Raw genomic sequence first — 25,186 nt, 5'->3', positions numbered from 1 at the left:
CTGGTCAAGAGTGCTCACTCTGGCTTCCAGTTAGTGAAACTGTGGAATGAAACGAGCGGGAAGTCCTTCTGTTCTGCACTTACGTATTGTCTGAACGTACAATAGCTCATGGCGGGCTCCTTATGCATGGACACAATGCCTCCGACACCAAATTCTCCCAGTACATTGTGGAATTTAAGACAAAACCTAAAAAGCATTATTATTTTATTATTATTGCATTCAATATCTTGAATTGAAGAAACATAAAGAGTGCATACTATATCTTTAAAATCACTACAGTAACGAGACTTGAACATTCCTGGCCAGTTCTGTGTGTGACGTGTGAAGAAAGAAAATTTAACCTCCATTCAAAAAATGAATTAATCATTTAAGATCAGTCCTGCTGCCTAAAGTGTTTTTTTTTTTTTAACATGAGAAGAGAGTATTGGCATTGTCTAAATTTCTTTAGATTGTCTAAATTTCTTTAGACAATGCCAATACAGCATGAGTCAGTTTATGGATTCTGAAACAGACTATAAGACAACTAAAATGAATTTGCCAGAACATGTCATGATTTGTTTGGGAATAAAATGTGACAGTCTGACTGTCTGGTGTTCTAGTCTGTTTTAAATGTGTGTCAACAACAATGAATACAACATACAGTCCAAATCAAATGGAATAATTTAATTGAAATAATGAACTTTTTATGTAAACTTTCATGAAACTGCTCAAAAAAAGTAAATTTCAACTACTAAAGTAAATAGACCTGGATCATTTTGTTTGTGTAAAAAATATTATCATTGTTCAACTATGTTCAACTTAATTTGTCCCAAGAAGCGACTCACAGCAAGAAGAAGAGCAAACAGCAGGTGTACAGCCTTTTTTTCACATAAAACACAAGAAAAGGAGAGCGATGCATCTACATGAACAAAATATGTGTCCACTTATGATTGGATGTGGTTGGTTCATATAGTGATATTAGTATTAAATAGTAGGGCAAATATCAACCAACAATGTTGGAAAATACAACAAAATCAAGCAAACAGCTTAAGAGGAAACCACCACGACACAAGATAACGCAGCAAATATCTTATAAAATAAAATAAAATGACTTAAAAGGAAAACAGACCAACAGTCAAAGCAACAGAAAGTAAGAATTGTCCATTCTTTGCAGACTCTTATTTACTTCATGGTGCAAAACTTTCATTCATTTATTTTTGAGGTATTGCTAATAAAATATAAATATATATAGATATATTTATATTTTATTAGTGTATATATATATCTATATATACACAGCAAATGTGTTAATGTCACACGAGAGTCTTTGCGACACCGGGAAAGAAGAAAGAAAAAAAACAAATGAAAGAAAAACTAGGCGGAGTGAGACCTCTTGCTGTTCTCGTGCGCTCTTCGGAGTCGGCGGACGCTGTGATTGGTGGACGCGGCGGCCTGCTCCTGCTATGACGTCAGTGCGGGAGCGCGTTGTGTGACAGTAGAGGAGGCAGCGCGCAGCCTGGAGGAGAGACAGAAGCTGGAGGAGCGAGGAGGAGGATGAGGCTGAGCGCGAGCATGAGGAGGATGAGATGATGGTGATGATGAGGATGAGGAGAGTGAAGTCGCCACAGAGCAGCAGCTTCACTCATGTGATGTGGGAAATTGTGCTCGAGCTCAGGAGGACACACTTGTTTTTAATCCACGACAAAAAGAAAAAAGGTAAGAGACGCGTCACATTTTCACCTGCACACAATCTCCTCCCCTACAATATACGATATGTGTCTTATGCAGACAAATTATTAGTGTTATTACTTTTATTATTATTGTTGTTGTTGTTGACATATTTAATCAAAAAGAAACGCCCTTGTGTGTAACTTGGTGTTTTTGAGGCTGATTTAAAGAAGACAAACCCTCTTGTTCTTGTCTATAAAGTGCTGGAATATCACACTCGTGCTCCTCAGGCCTGAAATATTATGACCACAGTCACAAATTGGTTTGTGTAATAGCCTGTGCGGATAATCCTGCATGTGATGTTTGAAACAGTCCAGTTTTAGAAGAAGTAGGCCAATCACAACTCTCATTAAAAGTGGGGGGTTCGTTCCGTTGTCCCCCTCCACCACCACCACCACTCACCCTCAGGAGCTTTAAAGAGCCGAGAGCAAATTAAAGCATGTTAAAGCCCAGCTTAATTTAGATTTAGGACATTTAAAAATAAGTGAGAGTAAGAGTGTGCTGTTGATCATGTAACCTGCTGCATCAAAGAGCAGTGTCTGTTCCAATTTGTCTCAGGTTCATGGTCATGGTTATTGTTCCATGCTCTTATTTAAACATTTTATTATTATGTTTTACTTTAATTGATGATGTTAATTATTTAAGAACAGCGTGAAAAAATACAGAAGGAAGCCTCACATTATGCATATTTAGGAGTGTGTCTTAATGCACAGACTCTTCTACGGTATATTTTACTCCTGAAATGATCTTTGCACGTGTTTTAATTTTAACTATGAACACAGCTCAGTGTGTGCACGAGCATGTTTTTGAATGCAGCCTGAAACACGTGCAGTGTGTGAGTGAGGTTAGAAATGTGCCACAGATTTTACAGCTCTGATTGTGCTCAACATCAAACATGTGCTTTATAAATTATTCTGCTTATGTATATATATATATATATATATATATATATATATATGATCTGAACTATAGTCTCCCACATAATTATACATTTCAAATATTATTTTATTCTCTAGCATTAACAACATTTTAAATATTTAAAAATAAAATAAAATTGAAATGCGCAAGGTTCTGAAAATGCCATTTATAATTAGGTCAACAGTGAGCAGGCCTTCAAGCAGACACTTGATCAATCATGACATGAACATTTAACGTGTACATTAGTTATACAATAATGCGGCTTTGCCAACAACACAGGCTGCAGCTGTAGCTGTGGGTCTAATGTAAAAGGATTGTCCTCAGTTGTTTAGCTGTGATGGACAGATGCTGCAGATGTTTTCACATGTCATCTATCCTCTCTTTTTTCCTCTCTTTCTTTTCTCTCTAGATTATGCCAGTGTGGTGTCGGCCTGCTGGAGGACAGGATGTGACAGTGGAGGTCTGTTTTTGTCTTTGGTTATCTAGCTGTATGAGTGTTAAATACCTGTCATAAAGCTAGATAACCGAAAGTAAAAATGGCTTCCGTAACGTTGGGAACCGCTCGGGCTTTAAAGTCACCACAGTGGATTTTGACTTTCACCTCAAAAAAGGTAAGAACTTTTTTTTGTTTGTTTTTTTACGGCGTCATTGTTTCTTCAAATTGTTGTTAAAGTGATTTATGCTAATACAAAATACTGAGACCAAATAGTACATATATATTTCATTTCTATTTCATAATAGTTTGCAGACCCTTCCTCGAAAAAAAAACAAGACCATTTTAAATAAAAAAGTAGATATTTTGACTCTTAATGAAGGAAAGAGGGAAATTGCAGGCCGTTGGATTAGACTGCATGTCTTTGCTTTGTGCTCTCTTAATCTCTTTCAGATTACATATAACGAGGTGTGTGAACGGCCTTTAGGGTCCAGAGTGGATAAATCTGGACCAGATTTAGGGCCAGTCTGTTCACAATCTCTGCTGAATCTTAAACAACTCCTGAATCTTTTTTATTCTTCTCCAAGATTTAGATTTAGAATTTTGCAGAATGAACAATCAGTGTTGGTCGGGTAGCAGCAGCAGGCCTCGTTCACAGCAGACATTTTGATTGTCATCGACATTAACAATGGCTGCCATCTATTTCATTTGCCCCTGCTGCATGCACAGTGTCAGAGCAGCTGATGGAATTTAGCCATCATTTTTTAATTCAGTGTCTAATTTTATCGTTCACACCTGTGCTTTCTTTCTCCGCTCAAGTAAAAGAACAAAACACTTGATTTATGAAATAAATTTGTGTCAGCCTTTGTTTCTTTTTTAATTTTACTGGCATTAAAAGAGAGACAGGATTAGAATGATGTGCAATGTATGTGCGAGTTTCTCAATTTCTTGTGGTCCTTGTGACAAATACGAAAACAGGAACTACCGATTTCCCTTTCCCACCTTATAGTTTCATTCATCTTCAGGCACGGATTTCAAATATCACTTGAAACCTTTTGTTTACAAATGAAAGAAAAGAGAATGTCTGCAGGACGACTAATAATGCGTTTGAGTGGTGTAGCACCCTGCACACACACACACACACACGCACACAGACTTAGCTTCGGGTATTTAAAGCCTTTAGGAAACATTGTGTATGAGAATGAGAAGGCCAGGGCCATCCTGTAGTCAGGAGCTGAACCTCTTTAACCCAGTACTTCAGCGCCGTGCGCAGCAAACGCTCGGCACAGAGAATGCCACCAAAAGCCTGAAGAGCACCAAAGTGAGATGAGAGTTTTCATTCACTCTGTTAACTACCTTTTGCTGCGGATGCTCGCTGTCAAACCGGGCTAATTGCTTCATTTCACCACGAGATACTGGATATGTGAAAAGGCCGAGGTCAGAGCCTCTTTCCCCGGGTTTTTCCTGTCACATGCCTCCTTAATGAATGGGAATAAAAAACACTTAAGCCTATATGTGTGGGATGGGCCAAGGCATCCTTGTTTCAACCTGTGTATGCCTTTAATGATTCTTTTCATGCTGTTATTGTAGCCAAAACACACAAAAGAGGACTCTATGAAGGAGGAAAACCACAACCACATGGCTGGGTTTAACTCACTAACAGTCCAGGATGATGTGAAATAATTTTCATCTTTTTCCTCCTGTGTCTCCTCCCTTTTGTCTTCTCTTCTTCCAGGTTTTCTATTAACGTCGCTGAATGATGGGGTTTTCCTGAAACGATGGTATAGCCCTCATTAAAAGCAAACGAGGAGAGAGAGAGAGAGAGAGAAGGAAATGCAGTCACCCCGGAATTGCCACCTCCTCCTCCTCCTTCCTCTCCTCCTTCACCCTTTTTTACCCTGCAGCCTCTTATGCCATCTGTACTGCCAACGGGGAACACTTGCCCGTGCCAGGAGGCGGAGAAAGACCCTGCCAGTTCCCTGGAGTATGGGCGCACTCAGAGGAGCCATCTTGGGAGATGTTGCCGCGACACCTAAAATGGCTGGGCTTGGCATACAAGGTGAGCTGCATCATGGTTTTCTGTTGGGTACTGATGGTAATTGTGTTGGTTTGTGTGTGTGTGTGAGTGTGATTGGGGGGAAGGGTAAAAGGAGAAAAGATGAGGAAAAAAAAGAAGAGTTTCCCATTTCCTCCCCAGTCACACATGGCCTATCCCTTTTCTCTATCTTCTGCTACTGCTAATTAGCAGTTAAGGGGTGATGCGCGGGGAGGGGCACTGGTGGGGGTTGGTGGGGCAGCAAACAAAATTAATGAGCTGGCACTGGTTGAGGGAAACCTGCCACCCTCTCTTGTCATGGTGCTTCTTTTACTCGCTGACGCTCACCAGGCAACGGTGTTTCCGCCTGACAAACCTCGCCAGTTCATTCTTGCAGCTTGAAATGTTGTGGAATTTACATAGAGATCATTTGTACAGTATCTTAACAGATGCAAGCGGAGAAACAATGTCGCCGTCCAAAGGCGAAGATTTAATTTTCCCCGTGTGAACAAAGGATGTTTTGCTTACAGAGCAGGGATAGAATTTAGAGCCATTTGTTTGTCGATAGTCGGCATAAAACATGTATCGTGTATTTCACTGTTCAGCTGGGGAAAGGTGTGTGTGTTCACACATGGCTCTGGATCTGCGGCTCAAAGGTGCCACAGTTAATCAATTCACAGTTGTTAAAGCTGCATAACTGCACTCAGATTGATTACACCTTGGTCCTCAAGCCTTGAGACATTTAGTCTCAGCAATTTAATATTGATTACGATGCTCGCTGTGGTAATAGTGTTGGCATCCACTGCACACATGATTAAGAACTGTGTTTGATAGGCAGATGATCAGACTTCACTGGCGCAAGGCAAAAAAACAAAAAAAAAAAAAACTCTGACGACGGCAAACGGAAAACTTTCAGGATTATTTTTGTTTATTAGGATCCACGATTAGTCGCTGCATTGCAGCAGCTCTACTCTTCCTGGAGTTCATAAAAACTCACAATGTCAAAGACAAGGAGTGCAAATCTTCCCGGCTCCTCCCTGTAACACACACACACACACACACACACACACACATCCGTACACACACTACAATTATTCATTTTCAAATAAAAATTGCAATTTGAACCAACGCAATTAGCCAAAGGACAAGTCTGCAATTTAACCGTGTTATTTTTTTAATTCTCTGTGTTCCGTCCCCCATTACACGACACCACGTTGATATCAGGAACAGTTCATATCTTTAACTTCTCGTAGTTAAACACGTTGATGCTGTCTAATGCAGTTATTGTCCACCATGTGTTAAATGGAAAACACTGTAAATATTACACACACACACACACACGTGACCAAAAAAAAAAGTTATGGTGCAAATAAAATTGCAGTTGCAGTAAAGTCAAAAGAAAATTATATTTTAGCTGTAACACACACACACACACGCATGCTGTTGATGGAGGAGTTGGTCTGTAGCCTGTAAACAGCCGGTGTCTCAACCTGAAGCAGAAAAAGCGAGAGGAGCACGTGAGCATGTGTGTTCAGAGCCAACATGTGCAGCTGCGGTGATTGTGTGTTAATGAACAGCACTGTGCATTTTCACATTATCATTCATCCCCGGTCTCTCTCTCTCTCTCTTTCTTTCTTTCTTTCTTTCTCACTCACTCTCTCTCTCTCTCTGTCACTTCACACACCCAACTACACCCCCACCCCTTCAATAGCTGTTTAGTCGTCCCCCCCATCCCTCCCTCCCCCAAAAAAAGCCCGCTTTCCCACCATTGTGGGTGCTGGTGCTGCAGCGGGCCTGTGCTGGGGGGCAGGGTGGGAAAGACCCTCCAGACTAGACATGAGCAGATGCCTGAGACATTAGACTGTCGTGCAGATCACCAGGGTCGGGCGAGCCGCTGAGTTTAATGTGTGTGCTGTGCGGGTGTATGTGTGTTTGATATGTGGGGTGGGGGTGGGGGTAGGGGGGTTTGGTGGTGGAGCTCTGGAGTGCCACCTGACTGTTCATTAGTCCATTCAGCCGCCACTGCATGTCTGAAAGAGATGGAGATTCAGTTTTTTTTTTTATTCTCACTAAATGAGAGTGATTTCACTGGCATTAGTGATGCATATGCCCAAACCCACGCACATGTCGTCTTTGGATTGTGCCAGAGGCGCAATACAATTTAATATCAACACCTCAAAAATGTATTGACACTTGTATGTATTTTTTCATATGCACCATTTCATATGACAGTGTCTCTGTCATCAACCATGCACACACTTCATCTGTCTCCAGTGCAGCTGCGTGCACGTTTGTCCTTCATGCATGTGGACCTTACATATTCGTATCACTTCCAGGTTGAGAGAAAAGAAGAAAAAATGGACCGGTATTATGAAAATCTGACAAGAAACGTGACGCTACGGTCGTTTCACTGTGAATGACTCAGCTAAGGCGATGGGTGTGCCTAACAAGCTGAATGATGTAACCGGCGTATAATGATTATTAATGAGCCTTGTACTGTAGATGTGTGTAGGTGTGTGCAGGCCCACGTGTCAGAAGATGATTCCCTCTCTTCATTCATATAAAAGACTATGGGGCCGCCTGTGCAACGGTGTTTTTGTGCTGCTCATCTGTGATATGCAGCGGCGTGTTGCTCCGGGCAGATTTGACAGTGCAGGGAAAACAAGGAGAAAGCAGGGAATTCATCTTGGAGATACTGTAGATCGCTCCAAGCTGGTCGAGGTGGTTAGAGTTAGAGGAGACAGCGGAGAGATAAGGGTAAAATGTAAAACATGTTGCTCTAAATAAAAGAGCAACTACATATTGGCTCATCAGGAAAGGGTTAAAGGCAGGTGCAGCACATGGGAAGCCATGTTTGTGCCACCCGTGTTACCTCCAGTGCATTCTGCTGAGGACGTTAGCACGTGTTAGCTTCTGCAGGTGCCATGCTAGAGCCACGAGGAGATAAGCATGGAGGGACCTGTGTATGTTAAAGAGGGAGGCTGCTCTGCAACTGTATGCGAGCGCTGCCGCGACAGAGAGCGTGCTCAAAGAGAGGCGGTGAAGGGAGGAAAATTTGTCAGGGAAATGTATTCACAGTCAAAGCGTCTGCTGGAGGAGTCCTCACTTTCACTAACGTTTTGTTAAAAAAACAGCCACAACATTAATCATTTGTCAAATCACGACCTACGTCTGTAATTCTCACTTTTTTTGGAATATATTTGAATAAGGATGACATGTGATTAAGAGGGAGAAGACACTACATTACAGATCATGTGTCTCATTTTAATTTTTAACATGTGGTGACCATCTAAGAGTCTTGTTTTAATCTGAGCTGAAACAAAGACAGTCTTCAGTCCAGAATGTTTGAAAAACCAGTGTGTGGACAGTGAGGTCAGCGGATTTGACACTACGTTAAGAGGATTTAGGATTTAAAAATCTCCTTGCATGCAGTAGATTCAGTGACTTTATTCTTCAAGCCCTTCCTCTTGTACATAAAGCAACAAAACATTTGAAATGTATTTCCCCTCCAGACACAAGGCGGAAAATACCAAATACCAGAACAGAGATGATTACCTTTCTCTTTCTTTCCCCCTCTTTTTTCCTGTTAGTCATTATTAACTATGTATTGCTTTTGCTGCGTGAGATTTTCAGAGCAAGAAAATTATAATATGTGACATGATGAAGTGACAGAAGCCGACACTCACCACCCTTTCTGTGTGGGTGCAGCAGCGTAGCCATAGTAGCGATAAAATGTTAATACCATATAGCTCCTGGGTTACCTCTTTGGATTCTCTTCACTATGTGTGGACACTATTAATGTTTAAGCAGCTCTGCTGTGATATATTTATATAAAGCCCAGCTCACGGGCCGCCCATAGTCTTGGATGAGGTCCAATGTGGGTCAAACGAGGCTCATCACGGCTCTTTAATGCAACTTTGGCCGAGACTAATCTAGCACAAAGCCTGATGGTAAGTATCTTAGTAGAAGATGGAGGGAAGTCTCCGCATCCCAGGCTTTTCAGATTACGTCTGTTGGCTGCGGTGTCCCTGAGTCGGGGTCCTGTGTGCTCCAATCAAAATGGAGGAGAATTAGGTGTCTGAACCTTTAATACAGTGGGCCTTTGTAATCATATCAGGGGGAGGCGAGGTTCTCGGGTGAGGAGCATTAGGGGGAATCCGTTTTTTGTGCACATTTAGTTGCAGTAACATTTATCCCGTACCAGGACGACAAGAGTGACAAGGCAAGTGAAAGAGGGGAATCATCGTAGGTGTCGTTTTAATCACAAATATGTCCACCGTTCTGTGCGCTACCACGCCATCGCTCACTCAAGTTCAAGTTCATGGGTGTAGCCACTCTGTCTGTGACCGGTCAACGGGTTAAGGGAGTCTGTGGCCACCCTGGAGTATAAGAGAGGGAGGAGGTGGTGGTGGATAGAGGAGGAGGAGGAGGAGGGTGATGGTAAATAGCCTTTGACCTCTGTTAGGGTTGCTATGGGGAAGAGGCCGGCCGGCTCAGTAATGTACGACTGAAAAGGCCGAACTGTCAAGGTTGTCCAGCAGACGTCAACCCCCCTCCACACACACACACAAACTCCCACCCATTCACACATACACACAGATGGCACGGGCCAGCTTGGGAAAGTTAGTGACAAGAGCTGCACTTTATGTTTGTGAGACTTGTATTTCATCCTACCTTTAGAGTTACAGTCTTTTCATCAGAGAATTCTCTCTGTCTCTCTCCCCTGTGTGTGTGTGTGTGTTTCATGTGCTTACAAGACACAGCGTCACTATATCACTTGTCAGAGCAGCATAACTTTGCAAGTCGTGCAGACAAAAGCGTTGTCTCTGAAGTTCTTGAATCGAATCTCAAGCCTTTTCAAAGAGAAATCAAGAAAAAAAACACACAAAAACCTTAAGAGTTCAGCCTTTAAATCATCATCATACTGTACAGAGCCGTGTTTCCCACACATATTACACACTCTCACGAACCACTTCACAATGTTAATCGTGACAAGAGCAAAATGTGTGCATAATGTAACTTCTCTGTAGCATCTAATATCTATAATTTTTTTATTCAAGTTATATGAAATATGTTCAACAACTGAATCCCATCTCTGTTGTGGACATATACAAATGAATCTGAAGGAATAGACTTGGAAAAATAATAAACTTCAAATGTATCTATTGACCCAAGGAGTCGTCAACTTGCACATAGTTAATTGTGGGATGTCTGATGGACCGGCACAAGAAGAGCTTTGATTTGTGGCGAAATGAAGCTTCACGTAAGCTTGAATACGCTATAGCTGTTTGGATAAATGACCTGTACTGACATATGGACAAAATAATCGGTGACATTTCTGCACCTGCATTTTAAAATGGGTCAGTGCTGGACGTTTGAGTGTCTGCGTGTCAGCGGCGGCCATGCAAATCCACTGATTGTAATATGTGCGTGTTTCCATGCCCCTCGGTAAATGTGTGAAAGTGTGGCCTCATTTAAGGTTGCATTCATTCAGAGGAGGGGTCTCGCCAATGAAAGCGTATTTGCATACGCTGCATGCCGTCTGCAGAGAGGGAGCAGTCAAAAAAAGATATCAGAGGTGGACAAAGAGAACGAGGACAAATCCTTCATTGTGGGCTTGGTGGGAGAAAAGGGCTTGTCTGAATTGGGGAGTGGGTGAAAATTGACAGAGAAAGAGTTTGGGCTGGTTCCCTGCGGGGATAAAAGCCTTAAGATCCCTCCATGCATACAGCCTGAAAATGGGAGAGAAGAACAACATGCAGAGCACAGGGGCCTATTTTTACAGAGCATGAAAAGGAAGTTTGTTTTAGTTAAACAGTAGCTGCTATTTCTGGTGTACAAAACTTAAAAAAAATAAATAAAAATAAGGCACAAGTGCAAATCCAACGCTGTCAAAACATATTTTATTTGGGATAAGCAAAGAGTGTTGGGTTGCAGAATTATCATGGCCTTTTATGTTATTGTTCTTACATCGTATCTCTGTAGACTCGCTTTTATATGACAGTACTTTTATGTAGGGAGTTCATTTACTCTTTTTATGTGTTCTTTTACCCAGTGGTCTTTTGCTTTTTTGTTTTAATCTCTTTTATGGCAAGTGTTTGCTTTTTATTGACTGTTCAGCACTTTGCAAGCTCTATAAAAGGAGATTTTAATTATTACTAAGTTTTAACTTTCTTCCCTCCATTCTTTTGTCTTTCTCTCTACTTTCTTCCTGCAGATGTTTATGGAGTCAGGTTTGATTCTCATGCTAATGATTCCCTCCATCGTCGCGATCTGAGAGAGTGACTCTGGCACAAGGAATTCAACAAAATGCCGTCATCGGATTTCTTGAGAAACATCAAGTCATCTCTATGTGTCAACAAAACACTGCGAGAGTGAAGAGAAACAATAGATGTACTGCTTAACTATGGAATGTATACCTCAAGATGTAGATGTGTCTGTTGTCCTTAGAAATATCAGGCTTATTTGAAGAAATTCTGATCAATATCACATGTATTTATTAAAGAAAACTGTTCATAAACAAATGATTATTCCCTCTTTATTCATACTCAATGATTTGTATGTATTTCCATGCATTTTTCACATCATGGCAAACTGAAGTATTATGTTAAATTATGCTAATTCATTTAAGTGATGTAAATATTCTCATGTTAATGACATTTTTTTTTTTAAATAAAAATGATGAAAATCTTATATTTTTGGGGTGTTGAGCATTTTATTTTTTCAATCTTAGGTAAGAAGACAAACATGAAAAATATGTAGAATTTACAGCGAGCAAGTCCTTCTCTGCTGTTAGAGCAGGATAATGTGTGTGTGTGTGTGTATGTGAGAGAGAACGTGTTTGACTGACCTCGCATTAACTTTTAATTAGGAGGAGCAGATCGAGGGACGTGTGTTGAATCAGTGTGGCAAAGAAAAAAGTTCATCAGCCACACACTGACCCAGGCCACTATTAGAATATATGATGAGATTTTCTACATTGCCTTCATATTTTATTTATCAGGGAAATGTAACGTAAATGTAATTTTACAAGCACACGCTGCAGATTCTCCTCTGCTCTACTTGCCGTAAAAAGCAAAGGCCTGGAAATGAAATAAGAAGACCAAACTCTGTACAAAGGGTGTGTTGCGTCCTTTCAATCCATACATATAGTGATTACATTGAGGACCAGTTTTGACAATTAATTAGGTTAGGGGATTACACGGTGTCCTGGTGTCAGTCAGACCTCAAACAGTGTCCGACTGATCTGTGTCCGGAGTCAAATGACAGATGGACACGAGGAGCGGTGTCAGCGAGGGATTATTTCTGTCTCTTTATGTAGAAACAACAACAACAACAACAATCAGTTACAACAATGCAGAAAAACTATCTATTACCGATATAGACATAGATAGATAGATAGATAGATAGATAGATAGATAGATAGATAGATAGATAGATAGATGGATTCTCTTGCACTGAGAGTATTAAAACATAAAAAAGGAAAGACCCATTGAAATGAAAACAAAAGACATCCTTGCTATACATAACTGCACGAAAGCAGCCATTAGAAATACATCATTAAAGCATAGCATTATTTCATTAGGAGTGTCAGTAACAAGGACATTGCAGTAAAATTGTAATTAAATGAGTCACTTGGGTTTGAACAGCATGTACATCAGCTCTCTCTCTCTCCCTCTTTTTCTTTCATTTAAATCTAGACTCGTGTAGCAGTGGCGATGTGACTCGTAGTGTCCTACACTCAGGAATGTTTTCAATCCATCCAAACTCTACACATGCAGGCTGATTTTGGTGATTAGTTCCCCTCTCTCTCTGGATGAATGGAAACCAATTAGCGAAATCAGCCTCTGTGGAGCCTGGGTGGAACGAAAGCCTGAATGTTCAAATGATTTTGTTAAAAAAAAAAAAAAAAAGAGAGAGGAAGTTACACAGGCGTGATTTTCATCATTAAAATATTTCACATCCTGTTGGATTTACCCTCTATGCTCTGCAAATATGAGCTTTACTCTTTTTCCCTCCGCTAACAAATATTAGAACACTCTATCGTGACGGTTTCACTATCCCATCATCCTTCAGCCGGGGTAATTGCCCGAATAAGTCACTGAAGTTAAATATTGGTTTTTGATGAGTGTGTTGTGAGGCGGGGCAGCCGGTCACAGACCTTGTTGGTGAAGTCCCCGCAGGTCAGTGGGGATCAGAGGTCGTGACCCGGACAGTCCCCCAGAGGACAATAAACAGGCTGGAGAGAGGCTGAGGTCAGGAGCCGCCTGCATGAGCCACAGCCAAAGGTCAAGGCTCACTAATTGAGTGGCCACTTCCTACTACTCCCAAGTGACCACTTGACTCACATGGACAGGGAAGAGCAGGAGGAAGTCTATATATGTGTGGGTTCATAAAACCTGGTCACAAGAAAAAGATGTACCTGAAACAGCAAGAGCAGCAGCAGCTTCACTTCATGGAGCTTTTTACAGAGAGAAAAGAAAAATAAATTAAATCAATTAAAATCTGCCTTGAGCTCTGTTTCACAGAGTAAAACATTTCACTGAAAACAACTGTTGTTAAGTTACCGCAAATTTTCAACACTAACATAATGTTTTATACTAATACGGTTTAAAACTGTAACTGAGGGATGATCAGTTTTAATCATCAGTCCATTTTGAAAGAAAGAAACAGTGAAGATGTTTACTGTTTTAAAGTTTTTACATTTTAGTATGAAAACTGAAAAATGCAAAACAAAAAGCAAATAACCAAACAGTGAGCAAACATACTTGAGGTCCAGGAGTGATCTGTGAGTCCAGTAATACCATACACAATACATACAGTAGTCATTATCTGTCTCATTAGTTTAATAAAGATGCCATTTTTGCCATCGTTTTTTCACCCATATCATTTTGGAGCTGTTTTGAAAAGACACTTGCCCTTGGGCATGTAACCTTTTTACAATATTAACAAAAGCATGTATAGTGGGACAGTTTTTCTGGAGCCTTTTCACTGTTCCCTGTCGACTGGTTTTTACTGTCATGTAACAGAAAATGTCTTTCCAGTGTAACGCTTGCATGTGTGTTCACTTCTATGATTAGTTTTTACACTATTCAGACTTTGCTACGGGAGAATAAACGTCCGTATGTAGAATCGAATGTTGATGTCAGAGGCTACACTGAAATATTTGACATGCATTACTTTCACAGTGTAATAACTGTGTGTATGTTCAGCAACATGGGCTGTTACTGTGTCATTTTACACTCAATTACTGTACATTGACAGCTGTTCACTGTAACTTTAGATTTATGCCAAATGATTAGCAGTATTTTTTCTGTATAAACACTGTACTGTGTAATAATGTAACACAGTACTGTGATTTAGCAGTATGTTTCCTGTACAATTACTATGTTTTACTCTAAGCCTGGACTGGGACTGACATATGGGTCGAGGGAAGTAGCCACATACATTTGGTGAATAATTTCTAGCCTTTATATAAAACATGCGTAGGATTAGGCAGTGGTTCATTTATCAAACATATAGTATATCTTGGAAATGGCTGTTCTATCCAGTTAAATAATAAAATGACCCCTCCTCTGAATGATTCACACTGTGATTTGGATTGCGATGGTTTGGCATCTATAAAAGGTTTGAGAAACACTGCTGTAAGTTGACAGTGATAAAATATATATACCTTAAAATATTCTACTGTGATCCAACAGTAGCTTCATGTATAAATACAATGAAAAAACACATTGAAGGAGTTTAATATGATAGTTGCACCTGCTTATACACATTTCACACTAAAGAAAAACCCCACATTTGGCATTATAATATAATTAGCACTGTTAAATTTAGGGGAGATTATATTCATTTGGTAGAAAGTATACATAGTTTTTTTTGTGTATGAATTGTTGTTTTTCATTACCCTAAATTGAGCCTTTTAATATTTATACCAGGAGCTGGGTCAGCTCCACAGAGGCCACTGTTTTGCACCAACATAACAAACAGACTAATCTTTTAACTGAAGGCTACACACATTCGGGAAGGGTGAGGCGAGGAATAGTAACGCTGCAACTCCACCATTGAATTTTACACACTGGACCTTTAAAACGTGTGACATTGTGGATTGGCAATAATCCACAGTGTAACAAGACAGAGAGGCAGCAGCTCGCAGCACAAGCTGAGGAACCCAAACATTTTGGAGGGAAAGTTGGAGTTGGAGCTGTTTATACCGTCCCAGTCCCTGAATGAGCTCTATGTGTATGATTCCCTTAGCATAAGAAAGGAGATGGGGCCTGTGAACTCCTCTGACACTGACCTTTCTCCAAGGATGTGAATAGTATCACTCAAGAGCTGCCCGGCAGCCTTTCAGCACGACCTCAGCCTCGCCCTCGCCTAAACTCCTAATCAGGCTGATTTAATGTATCCTACAAGTCCTTCCTCACTGGCCCAACAACACTGTCACTGCTGCTGCAGCCATTTACTGCACACACACACACACACACATGGCCCTGCCTCTGCCCCCCCCTCCCTGCACTTTAGGAAGAAGAGCTGGGTTTGAAATAACAAGGGGCCCTTTCTCCTTCTAAAAGAGTCTGCTTCTCTTTATAATCAAATAGGTCCTCAACCAAGGACCTGATGTTTAATCCAAGCTCATTTTGATTTCGCAGTGTCAGACTTTACAATAGGGAGGAGTAAATAAAATCCACAAATTCATCTACTTCAACGACATACTTGATTTATTTTTATTTCCTCTACGTTTTTGCTATGGGCAGAAATTGTGGTTTCTATTAAAAACGACTCTGAATAAAATGCAACCTGCCTAACATCCTGTCATTGTTGCACCTACGAGAGGCAATTCATGTTACTTGAACATTTGTTATTTCTTGATATCTTTGTCTACATGTTTATTATTATGTGTACATGTTTAGTAAGAGCAAATGTATTTCAGTGTGTGTGTGTACTTGTATTTGTCACCTCTTTAGGACCTTTGTTGGTACAAAGACTTTATATTTCCTAGGATTTTTACTGTCGTTAAGTTACTGTTATGGTCAAAACAGTTTTCTTTCTTTTCTTTTCTTTTTACTAATTTCCAGAGATAAATGTGTTATTTGATCCCCAGACAGTAGATCTCAGATACATGTTTCATTCCCACAACAACAGAGGAAGTTGGGATTGAAAAAAATAAAAATAAACTGAAAAAACGTTGATCTCAAAGTGAGTGCCTTTAAAGAAAATAAAAGCCCTACACTGCTCTTCACTGTGTTTCTGACAATTATAACAAGTTTTTGAGTAAAATAATATAAATTGAACAAAAATGGTATCGTAATTGTTTTCAGTTTACTCTTCATTGACCAAGTGCATGGGAACAAAATGGGTGAAACAGGCCTTTAAGGTTAGGTTGTCCAGATAAATGAAAGTCAGATGGTGTGTGTGTGTGTGTGTGTAGTCCAGTGCTGAAAGGACAGCGCCAACAAACTGATCCTGCAGCAGCTGAATGAACGGAAGTGACCACATTTACTCTAAAAGAATGGAAGTTTACAGATGACCACCACCAAATTACAAATATATAACATTTTCTTTAATACATTTATATATATATATTTACCTTCCTCTAAAATAATAATGTAGAGGTTGCATTGGCTTGTTAAACACTTACAGCACTGAGATATTTGAAGAAATTGTTTAATCCACCACCATACTCAGGTATAATAATGACACTATATGACTTAATTAATGAAACCAATAAGTAAATAAATAAATAGAAACAGCAGCAGATAAATAACAAAAATGATCAACTTCCATTTAAAAGACACTCGTATATTTCGTTCTGTCCTGCGTTATTATTAATTGTCTGCAGGTTGTTGTTATAATTGAGAAGATTACATCAGTGTTTACAGCTGTAACGCGTGTGTTAATTGGAGTGTGATGTCGTGAGTGCCGCGTGTCTCTCTCTCGCCCTCCCTGTCTCTCTCTCTGCAGCTCATTCCCACGCTGTAATACAGTTAATGGACAGAGGAGTGATGGAGTGATGAGACTCTCACTGTCAGCTGCTACTTTAACCTCACTACACACACAATAAAGAGGGAGTTAAAGATAAATAGGTAAATACGTCATTTCATTATTATTATTATTATTATTATTATTATTATTGTTGTTGTTAATTTGAAGGCGCGCGCGCGCAGATCGTTTTCGGTTTGGAATAATTATCAATTAAATTACCCACGTGTATTTACATTGTGTGCGCGTGTGTCCCCTTTTTAAAAATAAATAAATAAATAAATAAAATAAAATAAACCAACAAAAAAATGTAATTACTGTTTCCCCCTCAACAATTTAGAACAGCAGGACACATTCATACATCAACAAGTGTAAATTATTTTTAAAAAATGAAAAAAAAAAAATAATACAAACAATAAAAAACGGAAAAAGGAAGAGACTGGAAAAAAGGACACCAACACTAATGTGCTAACACGCGCGCACGCACATGCCTGAGTTACAGAGAGCTAATAAACTGGTTAGTCATTCATTTATTATTATAATGAGATGATATTTTTCCATCAGACTCGAAACAGTTTGCCAAATTTTCTGGAAAAAGTCTCTGACTGCGTTTTCACATGATTTGACTGTAATTGTGGGGAAAAAAACATGTACATGATAATTATTATTATTGTTGATATAATAATAACTATTATTATTATTATTATGTGATTTGCTGTAACAAAATTAACTTCATTTGCACGTGGCCCTAATAAAAGGCTGTAGGGTGCAGGACACTACAGTGTGATTTAGCCATTTCTGACACGAACATTTAATTTAATGCAATCCTTCACTATCTACGTCATTTGAAGCAAATTAGAAATAAAAAAAATGATTTGACCCATACCCTAACCTGGCACTGGTGATCTTCTCCCTGTGAGTTTAAAAAGCAGGTGGCATCAGTTGGTGGTCAAGGCTTTAAGGCCTAGTGCCGATGTAATTTTACTGATTTGATCTGCAGTGAATATTAAACTATACTGATGTATGCTGTGTGACCGAGGGGATTTAAGGATTTATACGTGTGCACATATGCACACACAAACATTTAAGGTGAGGTAATTCCATCACGATCTAACACTGTGAAATTTCTAATTAAGTCACTCATATAGTGCACATGGATGATTGGTATGACTGTGGATCCTCATGAGATTACACATGTAATAATATTGCATGTGATCTGAAATGCATCTCTGCATGTTATTCCAAAGACAAAAGGAAGATGAGACAGGAAGGACAGTGTGTGAGTGTGTGTGTGTCAGAGAGAGGAGGGATGAGCCCACGTTGAGACACGTCCCTTGCTGTGCGCATGCTCTCATGACAACATCAGAGCTGCACTCTGTGTGGGTTGGCATTTTTCAAAAAGCCACGTGAGGCTGCAGCCGTTCCCTTCTCTCACAAATCTGCCATGGCACACTGAACGCTGGGGCGTGATTGGCCGAGGACTGAGGAGTGAATTAGCAGTCAAAGGTGAAATGTGGCACGGCTGCACGGAAATGTGGTAAAATTATGTTTTTTCTTAATGAATTAAAATGAGATCTGTAGCCCACTGTGAAATGTTGACAACAATACACGCGTGCTGTCTCATTTTTATTTCATTTTATTGTTTTGAATCCAATGAAACAAAGAGACATCATAAAATATCATCATTTGTTTTCACGCTCGTCATATGCCTGAAATATCTGGACGTGTCTCTGCAGGAATTTAAACGCACATTCCAACAGGCTGATTTTTGGGTGGTTTACCATTCAGCGTTTATATGGACACAAGGGACCCGAACCGTGTCTGATGTGTGGCTGCTGTGTTAGCCTTTGACCCCAGACTGTCTGGAGGGCCCCGGTGACAGAGTCAAGGTCAAGGGGAAGAGGGAAGGGGGAGGGAAGGCGAGGTGGCGGGGGGGTGAAGGGTCTGAACAGCATCTGACGACTGGAAGGGCTCCCAGTCTGGGAGAGCCGAACCCAGACAGTCCCAGACGTCTATCTGAGGGGAGACGGGCGTTTGAGTGTGTGAACCCCTTTAGATCCACACGTCCTACCATGTCTGCTGCCTCTCACCTCTGTGGCCCCAGAGGAGGAAACCGGGGGGGATCGCTGATGTCTAAAAAAAAGGGTGGGGTGATCGTTCCCACACTGGAGGATGAGAGACACTAATCTGAATATCACTAATCCTTCAGATGCAGATGAAACACCAACCCACAGTCTTGAATTATCATTTCAAATTAAAACACAGTCTGTCTCATTTCTTCTTACTTCTGACAGAAGCTTCATCTTTGTTGACGTGCTCATTCAGTAAAGTGAATTGTCCATTTCTACTTGCAAACCACAACCGACTGGACATCATTGTTCCCCTTAAACAGTATTTTAGCAACGAGCGCAGGAGTCTATATATAATTGCATATGTTGGATTCACGTTAAAGCCATGTTCTTAGAGTCTCTTGTATAAAGTCTGTGCAGAGAATATTGTAAATTCAGAATTTAGGAACATCCGTTCACAATGATAGTCTATAGAACATGGTATCTTTAAAGATTAAAGCAGAAATAACAAAGAAAAGTTACAATATTTGAGGAGGTTATGAAAAAGAACAGTGATTTTTACACTTGGTGCCTCAAATTGATTTAGTATCCTGTCAAAATTGAACCAAAAACTATAAAAAAACTGGCTCCACCTTTAGCAAAAACTGTGAAAAGCATCAATAGAACTGTAAAGACATATGAGTATTCTGCTCGCACTAATAATTTGTGTCTAATAGTTTTTGTAAAAAGACAATGTATACACATTTATGTTAATAAATCCTTTCATTGACATTTACACAAACTCCAATATTCTGATATCAATTCAATTAAGACAACAGTCTGACTAAGATTCTCCCATTACTTTTCCAGAGCAGGGTCATGCTCTTAATCAGCAATAATCTGATTAAGACATGGTGGCCCATTCTGATCTAATTTTTCCTCATTATTTAGACATGTATACGAGTTAATCAGATTAAAGCCTAACTTCGTATTGGTGCATTCACAACACTGAGTGTAATGCAGATGTGGGTCATAATCAGACTAAGCAAGGTGCACATGAATGGAAGATCCAATTCGAGCAGCTTGTGTAAACATCATAATCTGATTAATGAGGTCAGTAAAAGGATTATTGGTGCCTATGTGAAGGTAATTACTGTTACTAATGCCTGATTCTCATCTGGATGTATGGATTTTTTTGCTGGTAGATCATTTTTATCATCATCATTATTATTATTATTAGGTGGACAGAGAAGCTTCACATCGCTGCTGCTGCTGTCGCCAAGAGAACAGGCAATAATCTCACTGTCACATTATTACTAGTGATTACAAACAGAGGTAGCTCCCTCTACAGGTAATATGCAGTGCCACTTTCACAGTGGCAAAAACCTTGTTGGATTTCTGTACCATCACTACCAGCACCCTGTTCACTGACCCTTTCAACCAACCTGACCTGACACACACACACACACGCACACACGGGCCCCCTTCCAGACCTCCCGGCTGATCCGCAGTGGAGCGTGTAGCCACCTGTCAATCACCACATCTCAGCCACCTTAAGAGAGACATTTCGTCTGGGACAACGGCAGCCCGTCCCTCCCCATACATTCTGCCTCCCCTAGCAACCGCGGCCGGATGACTGAGAGGCTTTGTCCCCTCACAACAGGAGTCCACCATTGAACCCCCGAAGCCCGTAGCAACCAGGATTAGAGGGTGCCAGAAAGGGGGTCCTTTCTGTGAGACGCGGTGAAAGCTCTGTTCTTGTCCCCACGTCTGCGATTCATATCACGGGCCTGAATGGTGTCCCCCTCCTCCTTTTAAATGCTGGTGTAACGGAGCGTATGAAGGGGCTAGTGGTGAGCGGATAGGATCATGGTTAATCTGCTGTTCCTCTCCACTGTGGTCTGACAGGGATACTTAAGCAGCCTGTGTGGACAGTTAGTGGCGTGGGGAGGCCTGGGTCACAGCTGGGAGGTTCATCAGTGCAAGACATGGGTGTAATGGCAGAAGAAGAACTCAGATCTTAAAATCATGTAAAGGAATCACCCATCCATCCATCCATCCTTTCTTGGTCGCCAGTTTATTTTAGGGCTGGTAAAAGTACCAGCACAATACTATATAAGATTAGCTAGATGTACTTTGGGTGCCAAAATCTAAATTTGCTGTTGTGGATGTTATTATTCTGATCCATAAAACCTTTATTGTCCGCTTAACTGCTGACTGGGACGGTGCTCGTGTGGATGCCAACTTCAGCGTTGTTACAGACTGCAACGTTGATTAACTTAAATATCTTGCTTATTTTACGTGCTTTTATTGCGATGTGTAAGCGATGTCTGGTGAAGAATGAGAGAAAGTTTATCAGAAAAGTTGATACCTGGGGGTATTGTAAAGATCACTATATATTCAGTGGGTTAGGTTTTGTTGAATCTCTGTTCATCTAAAGTTCTTGTAGAATGAAACCAGCACTGGTTTCATTCATTTCTCTCATGGCTGCTGTGAGTCACATGATGTCTGGAGCTCTATTGACCATCAGAATTCACTTGGGAAACTTTTCATGGACACTTTGTTTTCAGTCTTACTCTGCTTTACTAGTACAATGCTGCTGTTGCCCCATCTGTCTTGACATAAAACGGTTCACTTCCTGTGTGTGGGAATGTCGCTCGGCCACACAGGATCTAAACACTGCTATACTGACAAACAGAGAGTCTTGTGGTGCTGATAGACTTTAACAGTTTTAATGTTTACGTTTAAAAGTGAAGGACCGCAGTTTAAACCACTGCCTCTGCAGAAAGAAATCCCTATGGCAGTTTCATGACAATCCTGTCCGTGTTGAGGAGATCCTATAGTAATGGAAAACAACGTGCCTGATATCAAACTGAGTAGAGTAGAGCCAAGCTGGTGATAGAACTGTATAATGGAAAAGCACTATGTGTGAAAAGTTTAAAAGGGAATTTAGTTTGGTCAAAGAACAATTTGTCATTTTCAAACATCTGAAAATTGGTTAGCACACAGTTTGGTAAGGGATTGCAAACTAGAGCGTTAAAAATGTCTGTAAATGTTAAATCTTCAACTGTTAATACCTGCCTGTCTGTCAAATTAAAGCACAACAGAAATAGAAATGAATGTAGCCTTACTTGGAGGAACACAAGAAAAGCAAAAGTGAAACTGCGCTCCAGTGACTTCTGAATGGGACAGGACTGAAGATGGTGAGAATTACAGTTTGAGCTTTGGTTTTGTGTCAGTGTTGGGCTGAAAAAAAGACCAGTCCACATCTATACAGTCAGAGCAGCTTTGGAAGTCAGATGCACCTGCTGAGAAATAACCTTTAGGGGTCACTGAAGCTACACAGAACATGAGCAGACTAAGCAGACAGAGAAAAGAGTAGGGGCTTGAATAGTTTATGAACAGTTTTATGGACCTTTGGATGCCTTCAATAGGGGCTTTTACAGCTTTCTTTATAAGGGAGTGAACATGGATTCCTGAATACTTCTCTAACCGCTGCACCTCATAACTGTAAAGTGTGAAGGTGGGGTTTTACTTCAGAGAACCTGACACATATCTATAAACTGCACCCATAAAAAGAGGCATCGGACGAAGTGACGGGCCTGCAACAGAAGCATCATTACATATATAATGTTGTTTTCTCTAAATAAAGCAACAAATAGAAAAAGAAAAAGCCAAATAGCTAAAAACAAGTGCAACACAACACGACCTCCCACGTTGTATTTGTCAGCTGTCGGCTCATTTTTCATCACCACGCAGAGAAGATTACAAAACTAATCTCAACCTACAAACAACATAGCTGGCATGCAGAGAAAACATGCTTTTCCTGGTATGTTCTTTATCATTAATGAGTGTCTCTGTGGGCCCCGCTCCTGTATGGGAGCGTGTTTTGCACGGCTCCCATTCTTAGCTCTCTTCCTGCGCCCTCTTTCCCACCCTCTCCTCCTCTGGACCTGTCAATCAAATATCATGATTGAGCCTCCGTGGCAGGCAGTCAGTCGTCAGCAGTGAAAGTGAGGCCTCATTCTCTGTCCGTCCCTCCCTCTTTTCATGCCCCCTTGCCTACTCAAGTTTTTTTTCCCATCTCACTTTGTCTGTGGCCTCCTCATCTTCCAACCCTGCACGGTTCTCATGTGGAAGTCCTAACCGTGGTCAACGTGAATGTCTTCAATACGTGGCTGCCGTGATGCCTCAAGGCCTGGCACCCTCAACCGCAGAGAGGAAAGGAGGCCGGGCATCATTTAAAATAAGTCTGAATTATTTTTTAACAGGCCTTTGCATTTGCCCTTTAAGTGGCTGATGAATAAACATGAGCAGCGCTGGGGCGGGAACTGTATGGGGGTATGATGAGAAGAGAGGCCCAGTTTATGTGTGTGTGTGTGTGTGTGTGTGTATGCACTGGGGGAAGAAGGGTAGAGAAGGTGGGGGTATCAAGGCCAATGGGGGAGCCTTTCTTCCCAGCAGGGCTGCATCTCGTTTAATTGGAGTACTTGTGGCACCATTACCTTCTTTACTCAAACACGTTACTGATGACAAAAGAAAACAGCACTAAGCCTGCCATTGTTAGCGAGGAGGCCGGATTCCTCATTGCGACTCATGTGTGGGAATCATCCATGCTCCCACCGCGAGCTACTGCTGCTGCTGCCTCTGTTCAGTCCATACATTTTTCTATGCACGGTCAAGTACTGTGCCGTTTAACTGGACCACTGTCCTTGTCCCAGGACACAAGCACTATAGTGGGGGAATTGATTTCCTGAATGAAATTTCACCGCCTCTGCTCCACTAGGGGCCAAAACACCGCCTTTCACCCTGATAATATGAGGAGGTTTCCGCTTTAATCGTGAATTTTGCCATGTTTGTGTTATTCTTCTGCACACCAGCTTCCTCTGTGATTTCCAGGTATAAGCCAGGGTTTGGAAACTGTGGCACGAGTGCAGAGAGTCCACTGTCCGACTGACAGTCGCTCTTATGTCACGTAAAAATATACAGTTGCTAAATCAGTGTCATCTTTTAAATCACTTCTTAAAACTCATTGTTTATAGACTTGCCTTTATGTGATGCCGTCTCTTTATCCTTTTATAACATTGCTTTTCTTTCATTTTATTTGCATCTTTTGTTTTATTTTTAATTTGAAACAGGGTTTTTTTTTTACTGTTTGGCTTTAGACTTTTCCTCTTCATTCCATCCTGTGTTGTGTTTTGTTGTTGTATTTGCTGTTTAAATGTTATTTTATTTAAATGTTATTTTTTACATGACTGTGGCATTACATAAAAGCCATTGTAGTCGTGGTTTTACATGTTTCCAAATCCAAAGAGCACCTCAAAGCAATTTGGTGAGTCCAGGAAGTGTTTCTTCCCAGAGAGTATTAAAGGCGATGCATGTAAATGATGTATAACAGTGATCTATAGTGTTTTAAGCGTGGTTTAAGTTGCCATATTCTCAAAATAAAGAGATAAGACACTGCACTTGTGCCTGGCATTAGCGTCAAAGCATTCACACACATAACTGTCCCACTATCTGTTTTATTTTTATCAACACTTGAACGTCTTCAGTTCATTTTCATGTGTCAGCAACAGGCAAAGTTTAAGAGTTAAGATGTGTCTGCTGTATTATATTGTTTAGTCTGGAAGTAAATATTTATATTTCTGTGTTAAACAGGAGTGAGAGCCTGAGCCTCGCTGAGACTACCTGTGGATTTAAAGGTTAAATAAAATCAAATCACAATCAAATCACTGAATGAATTTACTTCCATTAGTCAGTCAGTGTAAAAGGAGTGACTCCACCGTGTGTGTGTGTGTGTGTCTCTTGCTGACTTGGCTGTTTTTCCCTTTTTCCGTCTCTTGACCTGAGGTCATAATGACGAGGCTGATCTTGGGTTTGTTTTTGGTCACCACAGAGTCCCGAGAGAGTAATAAGGGTGTGACCTTTACCCGCAGTGTGACCCCCATGAGAGAGGACACACGATAGGAAAATTTACTTCCTCTTAAGCTTTTTGTTTTTGTAAAAAAACGACATATTCTTGTTTTATTAAATAAAAATTAGTACTTACACTTTATGGAGTAA

At 40.6% G+C, this 25,186-nt stretch overlaps 1 long non-coding RNA gene across 1 annotated transcript; it reads left to right on the top strand.

The window, feature by feature from the left end:
- Window positions 1–1,572: 1,572 nt before the first annotated feature.
- On the top strand, window positions 1,573–11,780 carry LOC122776351. The gene is made up of 4 exons (XR_006361207.1): window positions 1,573–1,695; window positions 3,035–3,236; window positions 4,794–5,117; window positions 11,311–11,780. It is a non-coding gene; the product is annotated as an uncharacterized LOC122776351 (long non-coding RNA).
- Window positions 11,781–25,186: the final 13,406 nt, after the last annotated feature.

This window comes from Solea senegalensis, linkage group LG10 (assembly GCF_019176455.1).
Source record: "Solea senegalensis isolate Sse05_10M linkage group LG10, IFAPA_SoseM_1, whole genome shotgun sequence".
Classification (NCBI taxonomy): Eukaryota; Metazoa; Chordata; class Actinopteri; order Pleuronectiformes; family Soleidae; genus Solea; species Solea senegalensis.
Note: the sequence above shows the minus strand (reverse complement) of the source record. Positions and strands in the feature narration are given on the sequence as shown.